The sequence below is a fragment of the Armigeres subalbatus genome, chromosome 1 (assembly GCF_024139115.2).
Source record: "Armigeres subalbatus isolate Guangzhou_Male chromosome 1, GZ_Asu_2, whole genome shotgun sequence".
In the NCBI taxonomy this organism is placed as follows: domain Eukaryota; kingdom Metazoa; phylum Arthropoda; class Insecta; order Diptera; family Culicidae; genus Armigeres; species Armigeres subalbatus.
The window spans coordinates 80,830,958-80,848,152 of NC_085139.1; the positions used below are offsets into that span (position 1 = coordinate 80,830,958).

Below are 17,195 nucleotides of genomic sequence, written 5' to 3' on the forward strand. Positions count from 1 at the left end.
AATTTCATCCATATAACATTCAAAAGCGGAGTTTGATCGTGTCCTTCTAACTGAGATGCAAATAATTCCAATTGTAAAATGAATGGTTCCAGCTCTTCTGGATTTCCATCATATACGGGTATACATTGGAGTGCTGTTATTTGTGAAAACTCCATTTTACCTTCCGTTTTGTACCGAACTTTCACCAAAGTATTTAATCAAGAATCAATTAATTGTGGCATTGAGGTGTTAAATTGAAAAAACTTGTTTGTAAGAACACAAATCCTGCGAACGCATATTGCTGGCAATTACTGTACTGCTGTTGCATACATTATTTCATTCAAATCAAAAGCTCCCGTATGTAGACGTGTAATCATATCCAATGCATTGCATTGAAACGCGCCATTACCGTGCGCCTATCGGCTCGTCCGTGGTTTGGACGACTAATTGCCGACGCATCAAAATGTACTCAGTCCGTTCGCGGGTCGTTCGTTCAGTTCGTTCGCGGGTCGTATTGAAAAAAGTGCCGAGAGAGTTACCGAAAAAAGTGTGTCATCCAGTGTCCAGTGTAGAACATCGTCGTGGAAGGTAAATATATAGTGATAATTAATTTATTGCAGGTGAACATATGTGAATGCCATGGGTGTCTTAATTTTAGTTTTCACCGGAAAATCCATCAAGACGTCTTCGAGTTATGCGAAAACGAACAGAGACCGTTTAATCGTGGACAAATTCTAGTGCTTTACCGCAGTGTTTCCTGTTGTGCGGTAACCAAGTATCGGTGATAGGTGAGTATAACACCTCTGTATCGTGTAAATAATTTCACCTTTCAATTTTAGTCCTGGACTTAATACCAACTTTTAATCGGATACTCTGGGCTTGGCATCTATTGAGTGTGAGTATTTAGTAGTACATAATTTGTTGAGGATACTTGTATTATGATATTTATAAATAAAAATGTTTTATTTATTATTAAATGTAAATGCTTCGAAAAGCCCGAAATTCATGTACTCACCTATACCACATTTTTTTTTACTGCTCCGATGCTCCAGGGAATTTAATTAATTTGTCCGAGTTTTTTGTTCATTATGGCTGATTTTTTTGTCCTTTTTCGCACATTTAAAGTTTTTATTCTGATGTGCACAATCATAGTTTTCTTAACTTTTTACACATTTTGGATGTGAATTTCATTTCACTAAGTTTTTTTTTTAACTTTTTCACTTTGAAATTCAACCATTCTGTCTTCTCGATTTTTTTATAACTACTAGACTGTTCGAAACGGCGTTTCCATTGCCAAATTTTAGCGGTTACCGCTGTCACCAATTGCACGAACTCGAGCGGTTAGTTTTCTGGAAAACAGTCATCACAATTTGAAAAATAAAACACTTGAACAATTCTGATGTGACTTGCTAACTCCAAGTCCAAAATCCGACTCTCTTCTTTATTTACAAAAACGTTATTTATAATTACTGGCTATTGTTTACAATTTTTCTCTCATTTTCAATAATGTTGCAGAATGTTGCATGCTACCTACATTTACTCTCATGTGACATTCTGCTCCGAGCATTCGTACTCTCTAAATAAACAATTATTTAACAATTGAGTCAGCTACTATTTCTAGGCCAGCTTATTCGCCAAGTTTTGCTTATACTTAAATATCCGTTGTTTATTTTCAACAGCGGTTGCTATTTGATAAACATAAATGGACAGGTTCCAACCTGTCCAATCTTTCCTTTTGTTCGTTTATATGACATACTTTAATAATAGAAAAAAAATGATGATTATTGCATGGCGTTTAGGGTCGCTACACTAGGGTGAAATGCGACCCCTCAACGTAACCGCGAAAGGCCTCAATAGACAAGAGTGCAGCTAAGGCTTCCTTTTCACACGCATGGTAGTTCCTTTGAGGGGTACTCATCTTGTGTGAGAAGTGCTATAACTCTCTCTTGTCCATTTTGTACCTGTGTTAAAACACCTGCCACTGCCACATCACTGGCGTCCGTTTGAATCGTAAACTCCAAGTTGGGGGATGCTAGTATCGGTGCGGAGATTAATTTCTCCTTAATGGTGCAAAAGGCCTCTTCCGCAGGCTCAGTCCAAGTCAGGATTTTGACTTGGTTTTCAATAGATCGGAGAGAGCAGATGTGACGCCACTGAAATCATCGATAAATCGGCGATAGTAGTTGGCCATTCCTAGGAACCGGCGCAGCTTGGTTATAGATGATGGATTTTCATACTCTACTATAGCCCGCACTTTATCTGGGTTAGCACGGAGGCCTTCCGTCGACAGCAAGTAACCTAGGAATGGCAACTCACTAACGCCGAATTTTGATTTCTCTAAGTTTATAGAGAGATTCGCTTGGGACAGACGCCGAGCGACTTCCCCGAGTAGTCGAATATGTTCCTCGAACGTCTCCGTCACGATGACAATATCGTCAAGGTAGACGAAGACGTTCGGTTCCAATTCTCCATGCCCCAGCACTCGATCCATTAATCTGGCCAAGGATGCAGGGCTGTTCACCAGGCCGAAGGGAGCCTGGTGAATTGAAACATGCCTTTGCCTTGCACGCTGAAGGCAGTGTAGCGCCTGGAGCTTTTCTCTAACGGGATCTGAAGGAATGCCTCGGATAGATCGATGGTACTCAGAAATTGAGCCCTGGGTAATTGTCCCAAAATTCTGCCTGGGTGTGGTAGGGGGTATGCATCTCGAATTGTACGCGCGTTGATTTTTCTTGCGTCTAAGCAGAGGCGGATCTTCCCAGATGGTTTGATAACTGGGACTATATTCGACGACCAATCCGAGTGTGCCCGTTCGATTATGCCGATACGTAACATACGTTCTAGCTCTGATGCAACTCGTTGTTGCACCTTTGGAGAAAGTGAATATGGATATTGTCGTACGGGAGGTTTACCCCTCCACTCGTCTGAAATTTCGATACGGTGCTCTGCTAGAGGAGTAATTGAAAGTTCATCTGGGTCGGCTACTTTGAATAAGTGTTTAACTTTGTCAAGCCTACGCCTTTCTTCGGTGGTCAGTGAGGTCATTGTGGAACTTCCAGATCCAACGTCTTCTGCCGTGACTGAGGCACAGTTTTGAATGGAAGGCCAAATACGGAATTTGCGCCAGAAATCCATTCCCAGAAGGCATCCCACTGATAGCTGTCGCACCACAATTGTGGGAAGGATTTTGATACGGTCTTGAAAATTGAAGGGATATACAATTGACCCAGAACTTGGAGTTCAGAGCCATTTGCCGAATTCACCCTGATAGGTCGATTAAGGGTCTAATTTTACCCTTTTAATTGGTGGTATATCTCTTCGCTAATAATCGTCAATTGACTTCCAGAATCTAGGATCCCTTTGGACGGTAGCCCGTAAATTTTAATAGCCGCGTAGGGACGGTTATCGTTTTGCTTCGATAATGAAATAGTTAAGGTTTCGGCGGAATCATAGGCCTCTTCTGCAACTGGTTCCCACCATTCAGAAGGAGTGATTCCCGTCGGAAACGAGTTTACGCATGGGGGTGTGGGTTCGACGGTCGGCGATTTTCGATCGTCTGGAGGCCGTTTTTTTTACAATACGGACAGTGTTGCGTCTCAAAGCCCTTGAACCCACATACTAGACACATCAGGCCCTTTTGAACTCGGCATTGTTCTAGCGTGTGGTGGGGCTGTCGACAATTCAGACATTCGAAGCTTCTTGGAGGTTTATAACCATTCACTAAGAACTCCAGTGTTCTGGAAGGTTTCGAACTACCCTCCTGAGGGTCCCTCTGTTCAACGGGTTTGCCAGGGGAATGTTGGGGTTTGGATTCATTATGATGATCTTTTTCCTTCTTTGGAAGTGAATTGTTGAATTCTTTACTTTTATAATATATCTTTTCTTGGGATTTTGGATTGGTAGGAGGACGATTGGGATTTCTATTTTCTTCTCGTTTCCCCACTGACACTGTATTGGCTGACTTCTCTTGACCAAATACTTTCGCGAATAGTGAGAAGTTTGATGCATCTATCATGTGTCCGGCCTCCAGCAACTCAGAGAGAGTTGTGATAGGTTTCCACAAAAGAGCTTTTTTGTAGTCTGTTCTCATGTTCCTTCGTAGTACATCCACTCTTTCCCATTCGTTAAGCGGGTTCATCATGGAGCGGAACATGCTCTCCATTTCATAATAGAATTCCTGGAAAGTCTCGCCTCTCTGTTGACGCCTCTGGTATATTCTTGACCTGACTAGAGAGTCTAGCTCGGGATGAGCGAAGGTTTTTCTGAGCTCAGCCACCAGATGAGCCCAGTTGGCTAATCGCCCCGAGGATCTCATCGACATGTACCAGCTTAAGGCTGATCCAGTAAATAAATGAAACGCCGAGTCGAAAAGCTCCGGTTCCCACACGTTTTCAGATAACGCCAATTGAGAGACCAGATGCAGGAACTCATTAAGCTTGAGTCCCTGGTCCGTACCAGCATATTTTTCTACCTTCCACCTAGAGACCGGCAGTGACTGTCTACCATACTGTCTCTGAATAGGGTCTATTATGGGTAGGGACGCTTGAGCATGATTACTTAATCCCATGTTGGCTCCCAGGGAAGTATAAAGTGGACCTGTTGGGAGAAAAGTTTGACTAATGGTGCCCAAAGCTGGGCGATTCGGCATGGTATCCATCATTCCACATGCCGTAGAATGCGACCACCCGGACCTATAATCGGGGTTCGCAATTGTCGATGGACGAGCTTGAGTTCCAAGCGGATTTGGCTGCAATGAAGTGTGTATATTCTCCATTGAAACATAAGGAGTGATTTTCCATCTTTCCGGGACACTAGCGGAAGAAAGTGAGGGTGGTATATAAGCTGTGGTCGATATCTCCGGAAAACAGTAATTATTCCGGGAATAAATCGAAGAGGCCACCCGCGAACCTCATTCGATAACGTAGGATTGGTAAAGGTATTCATTGCCGGATAACCGAGTGTTGTTCCACGCAACCAATCAGATGAAGTAGTGCTAACTGTATTAAGACCTCTAGTCCACCCCAGGCCTCCCAAGTATCCAGAGTTAGCTGTGAACCCGAGAGCAACCCCGCTTGGAGGTTCCGTAATACGCGCTTGTTTTTCCGATCTCCCGGTTCCTGATATTGAAATTTTAGGAATGGTACCTGTATAGGTGGCTTGATGCATCACCGTAGGTCCGGACGTGCCAACCGGGTTTGAGATGCGAGAGTGTGAATGAGCTTCTTTGAACATTCGCAAGTTGTAGATTTCTTGTTCCAACTTTAGCAAACTTTCCCTAACGTTCTCTCCCGAAGGTCTGTTGTCCGAGTCCATCAATCCCACCTCTGAAGTGAACCTATAATATCTTCATCCCTTGAAGACATCGGGTAGCCTTGCTCTTGATTTGCCGGCGGTCCTCCAGACTCCTTAAGCAAATTGACCAACCCAATATCTTCCTCATTACGCTTGCTATAAAAATATTTTCCCAAGTATTCCAGTACCTTTACCAGAATGGAATTCAGAGATAGTTGTTCCTCTGGTTCCAACAAACTTTTTACTAAACGTACCCGGTTCTGCAGATGCAGTAACATTGATTGGCATCTGGGTGGCATATCCCTTCCCGGACTCTGCGCCGTGTTTTCAAACATTTGAAATTTATGTTCGCAAACTATAATCTCATTCCTAGGGTCTCGTTTCATCGCATATCCTCTCACATTTCCTTCCACCTTTTCCTGCTTTATCCTTTCCCTCAGAGCCCTTCGTTTTCGGGACATCGATTCGTCCTTTTCGAAAATAATGTCTCGAATTTCCAATTCAAAATCAAGTTCATCCTCGTTGAGATGGTCAACTCGGATGTCATAGAAAAACTTCTTCAAATCATCTTCTCGCAGCACTAAGTTTGGGCCTCCTTCTGCCATCTTCAATCCTCTATTCAAAAAAAAAAAACAATTCAATACAATTCAAAATACGAAATTCAAATCCTAAACTAACTTATTTCCTATAAATTTATATAATTCAGTAAGGGTTGAGTTCAATATTTATAATAGCGAGAAATAGTAAGAATATAATGAAAAATAAAGCCTAAAACTAAAAAATATAACGCGAGCCAAGTCACAAAAGTTCAATTGATCGCAGGGTGTGACTCGGACCAGCAAGAGCTAAGCAAAAGCACAAACAAACCTTAGCCACTTACCAAAACAGAACTAACCACAAACACCACCAAGAAAATTCCGATAAACCAACGAAAATAGATTTCGTGGCTCTCCCCGAGCAGGTGCAAAATATTCGGAACAAAGTGAGAATATTTTTATTTCGTTAGATCGCCAATTGTAACTACCTCCTATGACGTCCGTACGCCTGTGGAGGGGACGTCCTTACGTCCTCCTAACTAGCTCTCTGCTCTTAATTTCTCAGGGTCGGCACGACTCCTGCTTGGGGAACACACGACATTAATCTGGCTGAAGCGGACTGGACAAGAAAGTCAACGGACTGGCATGCTACCTAGGGCTGAGTGGTTAATTTAAAAGATTTTTTATACATTTTACATTGTTTATTGTGGGTTCATTTTGGTAGGGTTAGTTTTGGGGAGGGTTAACATTCGGTGCGGCCGTTTGCTTACGTTGGGTACCTGATGGTTGGGTCATGCGACTTAGAAGATGCTCTGTTGACATACCTTGTGTGGTGTTACACGGGTTCATACGCCCGGAACGGAGGAATGGGTTCGACGGGTTGGCTGGCCCGGAACGAGGGCGGCATGGTGCCGACGGCGAACACGTGACGTCGCTTGGTTGGTCGCCGGAAGCGTTCGTATAGGTGGCTGTCTCGGAACGAAAGGCAGGATGCAGGCGACGGCGAAGACGTGGCGTCGCCTAGTAGGTCGCCGGAGGCGTCCGATGGGTTCGTAGGCCCGATACGTGGCTGGGTTCTTTCGACGGGTTCGTTGGCCCGTTCCTCGAAGTGGGGATTGGTGTTGGACTCGAAGACCTTTGTTGGCTTGGTTGGCGTCCGACGGGTTCGTAGGCCCGTTCCCCGAAGGAGGTTGGACTCGAAGATGTTATGGTGGCTTGCCTGGCGTCCGACGGGTTTGCTGGCCCTTTTCCCGGAGCGGAGGTTGGACTCGCAGACTTAGTATTGGCTTGATTGTGGTCCGACGGGTTCGCAAGCCCGTTTCCCGGAATGGAGGTTGGATGTGACGACTTACACGTGGCTTGGAGGCGTCCGACGGGTTTGCAGGCCCGTTCTCCGAAGGGGAGGTTGGACTCGAAGACTTTGGGTGGCTGGCCTGGCGTCCGACGGGTTCGCTGGCCCGCGTCCCGGAGCGGAGGTTGGACTCGCAGACGTTGTATTGGCTTGGTTGTGGTCCGACGGGTTCGCAAGCCCGGTTCCCGGAATGGAGGTTGGATGTGACGACTTACACGTGGCTTGGAGGCGTCCGACGGGTTTGCAGGCCCGTTCTCCGAAGGGAGGTTGGACTCAAAGACTTTTGGTTTGAATGGCGTCTGACGGGTTCGGTGGCCCGTTTCCCGGAGCGGAGGTTGGACTCGCAGATGTTTTATTGGCTTGGTTGTGGTCCGACGGGTTCGCAAGCCCGGTTCCCGGAATGGAGGTTGGATGTGACGACTTACACGTGGCTTGGAGGCGTCCGACGGGTTTGCAGGCCCGTTCTCCGAAGGGGAGGTTGGACTCGAAGACTTTTGGTGGCTGGCTTGGCGTCCGACGGGTTCGCTGGCCCGTTTCCCGGAGCGGAGGTTGGACTCGCAGACGTTGTATTGGCTTGGTTGTGGTCCGACGGGTTGGCAAACACGTTTCACCACGGCGCGGAGGTTGGATACGGAGACTCCTCGTTTTTCAACTGGCTGCTTCAACGGTCTGCGACTGACTCCCTGATTCCCCCTTTTTTTTGTCTTTATTCGCTGCCCCTTTCGTTCAGTTTCCGGGTTGTCGCTTTTTCGCTCCAAAAAGGTGGGTTGCCCGATTTAATTTCGCCGGTTGTGGAAAATGTCCAGGGGTGTGTTAGTTGGTTTTTGGATGGGATGGTTTTTCGTTTGGATGGAACCAGTAGTTGACTATATTGTTACCTCATTCGGTAACAAACCCAATCAGCAATGCTTCATTTGAAAAGTCATCAGTCGCTGCCTTTTATCTAGTTCCAATTAAACAATGACATTCTACTGTACAGTACTGTCTACTCGCTTATGATGAATCTCATTTTTTGTCATTGTCATAAACGACTAAAGATGTCTTATTCCTGACCGTTCGTCCATCTATTCGTCGGGAGCTACCAAATTGCTTTGCTCAACAAACCAACCGGTTAAACGACAAAGGCTTCAAAAAGCAAAAGGATTGCACGACACAAGCCATCAGGATTATGGTCTTCCACAGAATCTACATCCGTCAGAGTTATGTATGTCATGCAGCACTCTTCATGGTGTTCTCCTGTTATGGCAAAATTTAGAGACAGTCTGACAGGGCAGCACCTGTATGAAAAAGTGATTATATTCAATGCTTTGTTGGTTCCTTCCAATCTTTTGACAATTAGGGGAACTGTTGCATTTTTCGTCTTACGTGCCTATGTTCATCTTATCTCGAAACAATATAAGTAATAGATAATAATTGTGGCTCTTTCACGTGTTTTCGTGCTCACTACTGCAAACCACATAGTTTATGGCATGAGAAAAGCATGAACCGTGAGATGAAGAACCAGAACAGTCACCCTTGTTTCAGTTTCGGCTCTCAAGGCATGGGTATGTCTTTCCGGGTCTGTCGGGTGTATGTCACCAAATTTATTGCCCATTTATCCTTAGTTAACCCATCATCTGACAAGATTGCACCAAATGAGCGAGTTAAGCTTTGATGGTAGAGCACCACAGAATGTAACAGGTTTTTCGTTCTGATGCCAGTTAAGGCGAGAATTAGCCAAACGGCCCGTTGGCAAACGACCAACGTCTTGCGGTATGCTGCATTTAGGTGGATTATATCGTACGAGAAAGATTTTTGAATCCTACAAACGAAGCCACAGTCATTCTGTATTGAAAATTCACCCATGGCTTGAGTGTTCTTTCTGATACGCAGTCTCCGTTGTCGGTGTGATACACTTTTCATTCACCTGGTGGCGCAAAATGCCACCACATCATAATGACAAAGGACTTCTTCATCAGAGAGACTATGGCGATGATTATGTTGTCTATGTGAAGTGTCCTTTCTCGTGTTTCGATAGACAAGGCTCTTCTCGGTGAACGGGCCGTCACGGAGCAACGACGGTGACGAAGGACTGCGGTTCTTTTTTATTCTGTCTACTACATTTTTACATGAATCTGACGCGGCCCGGATCCGATGGTATCCAGTCCTGATGAACTGGACGCGCTGGTATTCGAAGCAACCCCAGCAGCATTAATAGCAATACAGCAGCACTAGAGTCTTACCAATTCATCATCTCCAGTAATGTTGACTCTATCAAAACGGAACTTAAATATTCATGACTTTGCCTACTTTCCATCATTCATCGTTATCCGTTCTGACACCGTTTCTACTGAGTGGTGGACTGACTGCTAAGTCATCCCCCGCCGATAGTGTGCACATTCATATAAGTATACGTAGTTGGGTTCCTATATCAAGAGTTGCTGTAGGCTCCTTTCACAGCTCATCAAGCACACTCCGTCGGTGGTTCTATAATGGATCCTCAGTCTTCAGTGGTACATAATAGCTTTATGAAAATGACAGCGCGGTGAGCGATAAGGGGCTCATTCGTATGCAGTGCGCTTTGTTTGCATCTTTGCCGAGCAACAGCGCTGACATGAGGGAGTCTATTTTGCTTGGACTTAACAAATTTGATAATAAATAAAGAGTAAATAGGGTCAAAGACTAATTTAGTAAAATTTATGTTTGTTTTCAGGTCGATCAAAATATTTATTTCACTGTAACTTTATACGCGGGTATGCGTGGAAGGGGGAGGGGCAACAGACAATCCCTTATTGGATTTTTTTCTCGATTAATATTGAGATTTGTTTCAAACAACTAGTAGTTGGAATACGTCGACCATATAAATTAAGTTTCTTTCATTTATGTTTATTCTATCATCGAGCCGAGAGACAGTCAAACCAATCCAGTAAATGAGATAATTCATAAGAAAGACATTGAAAGATTCATAAGCTGAACAAAGTCTTTGAAACTAACTGTGATAGAATAATTTCATCTACCAACACCTCCCGCAATTTATCGTGGACAAATTTTATTTCTTTCAAGTGCAAATCACCTTTCTTTTCCGCGTTTGGAAAAAAATGCACGTATACACTTGGAGTAGTTCAAACTCACATTTCGGTTGGGAACTTTTTAATGCTATCAGAAAATTGCCGTAACGTGTGGGCTGGTTGTTTCTCTGTTCTCTTCGGTAAGCTAGGTGTAGAACAGACAGGAGTTCGAATTTACGTGGAAAACTTTGCCTCTTGAATATGAAATCAGCCAACATATCCACTCGACACGTTTACTGGCATTGTCACAGTAGTCGGCAGTTTGCCAACCAGAAGAGCGATGGAGATATGGAACCCGCCTACATATCCTCACTGTTTGGTGACAAACGACAACGCTGACATAGCCCGCAGAAATTTATTCACACTTTTCTTCTTAACGGGGACTTTCTCAACTTGGCTGTTAGATGAACAACTACCAAATAAAAGGGAATATGTTTGAAACCCGCGGCAAAAAATCTCTAGTGTTGGATATTTTTTCATACGATTTTTTCTACTTGTTGTGCGAACGAAAAAAATGGACAACTATAGTAAGAATACGTCAAAGTCGCTGTGACTGCTCGTCCAATCAATAATTTGTTGAATACAAACGATTCATCACTGTGTGATGAAGTATTCTGAAAAAGTATGCCTGTTTGTCTGTGACTGATCGCAAAGGGAGATTGAAGCTTGAATATTGATAAGCCTCGACACGTTGGCAGTAATTCATCCTTCGACCGTTGGCAGCATCAGGCAATCTGTTTCTATTGTACTTGTCACCGTCAATGGTTGATTGGTTTGGCGGTTTGAAAAGTTCAAAATTGTACCCACGTCTAAAAGAACCTAACCAATGGAGGTGGGAAAAAGGATTTCCCGTTGACACCGTTCTGCCATTTTTCACCATATCACATCCATCGAAAGCTGTTTTCTCGTTGGTGCTCGCTAGAAAAGGAGATGAATCTGGTTTACAGGAATTGATGACCAGGATTCATGCCTGTTAGAAACAGAGGGCAATAAATAAGGGCTTAGATATGTAGAAAGGGTGGGTTAACAGGAGTTTCATTACTAACTGAGATGTCGCTGTATCTGATTGGATTTCACTTTTCCAAGCGGCTTGGAAAAGGAGTTTATACATGATTGATTTATTTTACGGTTCTTTGTCTATTTAATGACTACTATGTATGTAGACGAGGAGGCGGAAAGAATAAATTTTGGCTGTTACGCTCTTTTCAAATGTTTGTCTAGATTTTATTATAAAATTATTAAGAAGCCTAAGCCAATTATGTACCCGTGGTGGCTTGAGGTTCGGTTTACAATGATTAAGGATGGACTTAAGATTCGGGATCAGGGAATTGGTTCGCCTGGGAGCATTTTTCGGATGACCAGAATTACGGAGCTCTGCCGAATAAAAAGGCAGAGGACATACAAAAAAAAACTTTGAAAAAATAAAATAAAAATGATTTTGATGTTTCGAAAAACAAAGGAAACTATAAATGGCCTGCAAATAGACTACATCATGATTTCGTCGAATTTCCCTGAAGGGTTGTTTACCTCGCGTCATTAGATAACCTATCCAAAAGATGGTCTCTGTAGACATCATTTTCCTAACAGAACCAAACAGAACCAAACTAAGTGATCAATGTCATCATAACCGGCTCCGCACCTACATACATTGTTATCGACAAGATTTTTTTTGTGGAGTTTTGCGGTAAGTGAATAGCGGTTGGACATAAGTTTCGACATCACATCCACCTCTAAGCTATGCTCACGCAGAAATTTTAAGAACTATGGAAAATGGCCACCGTTCAAGATCATTGGACTAATAGGAAAAACTCGTTGTTCAAGATTTGTTTATAATAAATCTCACCTTCCTGTGCGCCCAGCTTTGCCAGCGAATCCGCCTTCTCATTTTGATTGGTCCCAAATAAATCCAAATGATCTTTCGACCAAAACACACATCTGTTCTCTTAAGTAAGATGCGTGCTTTACAGGTTTCATCGACCGGAATGCCTCGATAGAACTAAAACTACTCAAGCAGATGAAATAATGGTGTACGGATTGATCGGAAATTACCAACAAATAAATTACTGCTAGCTTAACAATATAATCCGTACACGGTTTCTGATGTTTCCGGAAGGTAGTTGGTACCGTTTCTTAGTAAACACAACCAACTGAGTTTTTGCGGTGAAACTCGATCCCTAAATGTTTGGCCAAAACAGTCATACACTCCAAACAACCGGTGATTGTTAGTTTTTCTAAGAATTCTGTATAAGAATTGTAGTGGACTGTTCCAATCTTTTCGATGACCGTTGCCACCACCACCAAGAGTTCGCACAATGCACTTTTGCATAAATCGCCGTGCTGGAATCTCCTGTGAGCTGCTCCGTGCTTCTTGTTGAAGGCGTTGTTCTGCTAGTTGCTGTCCCTGGATGCGGTGTCCTGTTCGGTTGGCTTTAGCAATGATGATATTGTACGAAGTGATCTCCCGAACATCATCTCTGCTGGAGATCTGCCTTCTAGGACGCTGATTGGCGTAGTACGGTATACTTACAGGAAAGTGTGAACGGCTTCCTCAAGTGTGTCTCCTCCCGATCGAACTTTACAAAGGTTTCTTCTCAGTGTCTCCACGAATCTTTCGGCCAGCCCATTCGATTGTGAATGATATGGAGAGATGTGGAGGTGTCGAATGCCTTGACTGGTGCAAAATTCTTGAAACTCATGGCTTGAAAACTGAGTGCCGTTGTTGGATACGATTACTTTCGGGACGCCGAATGTCGAAAAAGATTGATGTAATTGATTGGGGTTTTCGTTGTCGTCGACTTGGTCATATTTACCTCAGGCCACTTGGAGTAAGGATCTGCGATTACCATGAAGTACATTCCGTCAACCGGACCTGCGTATTCGATGTGAATCCTGGACCATGGTTTCGAGGGAACGGGCCAGGATTCCAATGTCATTTTGGTAGGAGTTTTTCCTTCACTGGAAAGAGGAAATTCATTTAAATTTCCAGAGGAAATTCATTCGAATTTCCAGAGGAAATTCATTTGAATTTCCAGAGGAAATTCATTCGAATTTCCAGAGCAAATTCAATCGAATTTCCAAAGGAAATTCATTTGAATTTCCAGAGGAAATTCATTCGAATTTCCAGAGGAAATTCATTCGAATTTCCAGAGAAAATTCATTCTAATTTCCAGAGGAAATTCATTCAATTTCAGAGGAAATTCATTCAATTCAGAGGAAATTCATTCAATTTCAGAGGAAATTCATTCAATTTCAGAGGAAATTCATTCAATTTCCAGAGGAAATTCATTGAATTTCAGAGGAAATTCATTCAATTTCAGAGGAAATTCATTCAATTTCAGAGGAAATTCATTCCAATTTCAGAGGAAATTCATTCAATTTCAGAGGAAGTTCATTCGAATTTCAGAGAAATTCATTCAATTTCAGAGGAAATTCATTCCAATTCAGAGGAAATTCATTCAATTCAGAGGAAATTCATTCAATTTCCAGAGGAAATTCATTCAATTTCCAGAGGAAATTCATTCAATTTCAGAGGAAATTGATTCGAATTTCCAGAGAAATTGATTCGAATTTCAGAGGAAATTGATTCAATTTCCAGAGGAAATTGATTCGAATTTCAGAGGAAATTGATTCGAATTTCCAGAGGAAATTGATTCGAATTTCAGAGAAATTCATTCAATTTCCAGAGGAAATTCATTCAATTTCCAGAGGAAATTCATTCAATTTCAGAGGAAATTCATTCAATTCAGAGAAATTCATTCCAATTCAGAGGAAATTCATTCCAATTTCAGAGGAAATTCATTCAATTTCAGAGGAAATTCATTCAATTTCCAGAGGAAATTCATTCAATTTCCAGAGGAAATTCATTCAATTTCAGAGGAAATTCATTCAATTTCAGAGGAAATTCATTCAATTTCAGAGGAAATTCATTCAATTCAGAAATTCATTCAATTTCAGAGGAAATTCATTCAATTCAGAGAAATTCATTCAATTCAGAGGAAATTCATTCAATTTCAGAGGAAATTCATTCCAATTCAGAGGAAATTCATTCCAATTCAGAGAAATTCATTCCAATTCAGAGGAAATTCATTCAATTTCAGAGGAAATTCATTCCAATTCAGAGGAAATTCATTCCAATTCAGAGGAAATTCATTCCAATTCAGAGGAAATTCATTTCAATTCAGAGGAAATTCATTCCAATTCAGAGGAAATTCATTCCAATTCAGAGGAAATTCATTCAATTCAATTCAGAGGAAATTCATTCAATTTCAGAAGAAATTCTTTCCAATTTCAGAGGAAATTCATTCAATTTCAGAGGAAATTCATTCAATTCAGAGGAAATTCATTCAATTTCAGAGGAAATTGATTCAATTTCAGAGGAAATTGATTCGAATTTCAGAGAAATTCATTTCAATTTCAGAGGAAATTCATTCAATTCAGAGGAAATTCATTCAATTTCAGAGGAAATTCATTCCAATTCAGAGGAAATTCATTCCAATTCAGAGGAAATTCATTCAATTTCAGAGGAAATTCATTCCAATTCAGAGAAATTCATTCAATTTCAGAGGAAATTCATTCCAATTCAGAGGAAATTCATTCAATTTCAGAGGAAATTCATTCCAATTTCAGAGGAAATTCATTCAATTCAGAGGAAATTCATTCAATTCAGAGGAAATTCATTCCAATTCAGAGGAAATTCATTCAATTTCAGAGGAAATTCATTCCAATTCAGAGGAAATTCATTCAATTTCAGAGGAAATTCATTCAATTCAGAGGAAATTCATTCCAATTTCAGAGGAAATTCATTCCAATTCAGAGGAAATTCATTTCAATTTCAGAGAAATTCATTTCAATTCAGAGGAAATTCATTCAATTTCAGAGAATTCATTCAATTTCAGAGGAAATTCATTCCAATTCAGAGGAAATTCATTCCAATTCAGAGGAAATTCATTCAATTCAGAGGAAATTCATTCAATTTCAGAGGAAATTCATTCCAATTCAGAGGAAATTCATTCAATTTCAGAGAAATTCATTCAATTTCAGAGGAAATTCATTTCAATTCAGAGGAAATTCATTTCAATTTCAGAGGAAATTCATTCAATTCAGAGAATTCATTCAATTCAGAAATTCATTTCAATTTCAGAGGAAATTCATTCAATTTCAGAGGAAATTCATTCAATTTCAGAGAAATTCATTCCAATTCAGAGGAAATTCATTCCAATTTCAGAGGAAATTCATTCCAATTCAGAGGAAATTCATTCAATTTCAGAGGAAATTCATTCCAATTTCAGAGGAAATTCATTCCAATTCAGAGGAAATTCATTCCAATTTCAGAGGAAATTCATTCCAATTTCAGAGAAATTCATTCCAATTCAGAGGAAATTCATTCCAATTTCAGAGGAAATTCATTCCAATTCAGAGAAATTCATTCAATTTCAGAGGAAATTCATTCAATTTCAGAGGAAATTCATTCCAATTTCAGAGAATTCATTCCAATTTCAGAGGAAATTCATTCAATTCAGAGAAATTCATTCCAATTCAGAGGAAATTCATTGTTCGAATTCAGAGAATTCATTCCAATTTCAGAGAAATTCATTCAATTTCAGAGAAATTCAAATTCGAGGAATTCGAAAAAAATTCGTATGAATTTACTTTGGAAATTTGAATAACTTTCCTCTTGAACTTCGAATGAATTTCCTCTGGAATTTTTTTTTGAATTCGAATGAAATTCCTCTGAAAATTTGAATGGATTTCCTCGGGAAATTCGAATGGATTTCCTCTGGAAATTCGAATGGATTTCCTCTAGAAATTCGAATGAATTTCGTCTGGAAATTCGATTGAATTTTCTCTGGAAATTCGAATGAATTTCTCTGGAAATTCGAATGAATTTCTCTGGAAAATCGAATATAGATCCTCTGGAAATTCGAATGAATTTCCTCCGGAAATTCGGATGAATTTCCTCTGGAAATTCGGAAGATTTTTTTTCTGTATATTCGGATGAATTTCTTCTGGATAATCGGATGAAATTTCTTTTGGAAATTCGAATGACTTTATCTGGAAATTCGAATAAATTTCCTCTGGAAATTCGAATGAATTTCCTCTGGAAATTCGAATGAAATTTCGAATGGAAATTCGAATGAATTTCCTCTGGAAATTCAAATGAATTTCCTCTGGAAAATCGAATGAATTTCCTCTGAAATTGATGAATTTCCTCTGGAAATCGAATGAATTTCCTCTGGAGGTCAGATGTCGAAGAATTTCCTCTGGAGAATGTCAGAATTTCCTCTGGAAATTCGGATGAATTTGCTCTGGAAATTCGGATGAATTTCCTCTGGAAATTCGGATGAATTTCTTGGAAGTGCGAATAATTTTTGCTTAAATTCGGATGAATGTCCCTTAAAAATTAGGATGAACTACAGTGGAAGTTTGTACGACTTTGCCGTAGAGTTTCGGATGAACTCCCATTCAAAGTTTTATAAATATTTCGTGAGAATTTGGATGAATTTTCATTGAAAATTTGGGTGATTCATCCGGTGATATTGGGATAAATTTCCTTTGGAAATGCGAAAGAGAATTCCGATGCAATTGGGATAAATTTTCATTAATTTGTTGAAAACTCAGAAGCTTCAGAAAATCTTAGGAAACTCTTCTCAAATTTCTTTTGAATTTCCACGGCAAATATCGAGTGTTATGTCCCTTTTTTATTAAACGAACATTTACGTTCATTGGAGTACTATGTATATCGCACTTGTAATTGGCATTCGTTACATATTCTCAGTATATTCTTATCCTTCATACTGTTATGAAAATCACGCTTGCTCCCCATTCTCATCTCATGTTCACACAGCACTGTCTCATCGATAAATAGTGATGTTAATTAGCCAAGTTGTGGAAACCTCATCGACAATGTCGGCGAGAACATACCACCCATATTAAGAAGCCATTAGTCTACCATATTCTGGAGCCAGGGAGATGCTGAGGGGAAAGAATAGA

General features: G+C 41.0%; 1 long non-coding RNA gene across 1 annotated transcript; it reads left to right on the top strand.

Annotated features, from left to right (window-relative positions):
- Positions 1–425: 425 nt before the first annotated feature.
- Positions 426–920, top strand: LOC134214328 (uncharacterized). Its single transcript, XR_009979754.1, has 3 exons — positions 426–567; positions 638–767; positions 819–920. It is a non-coding gene; the product is annotated as an uncharacterized LOC134214328 (long non-coding RNA).
- The last annotated feature ends 16,275 nt before the right edge of the window (positions 921–17,195 follow it).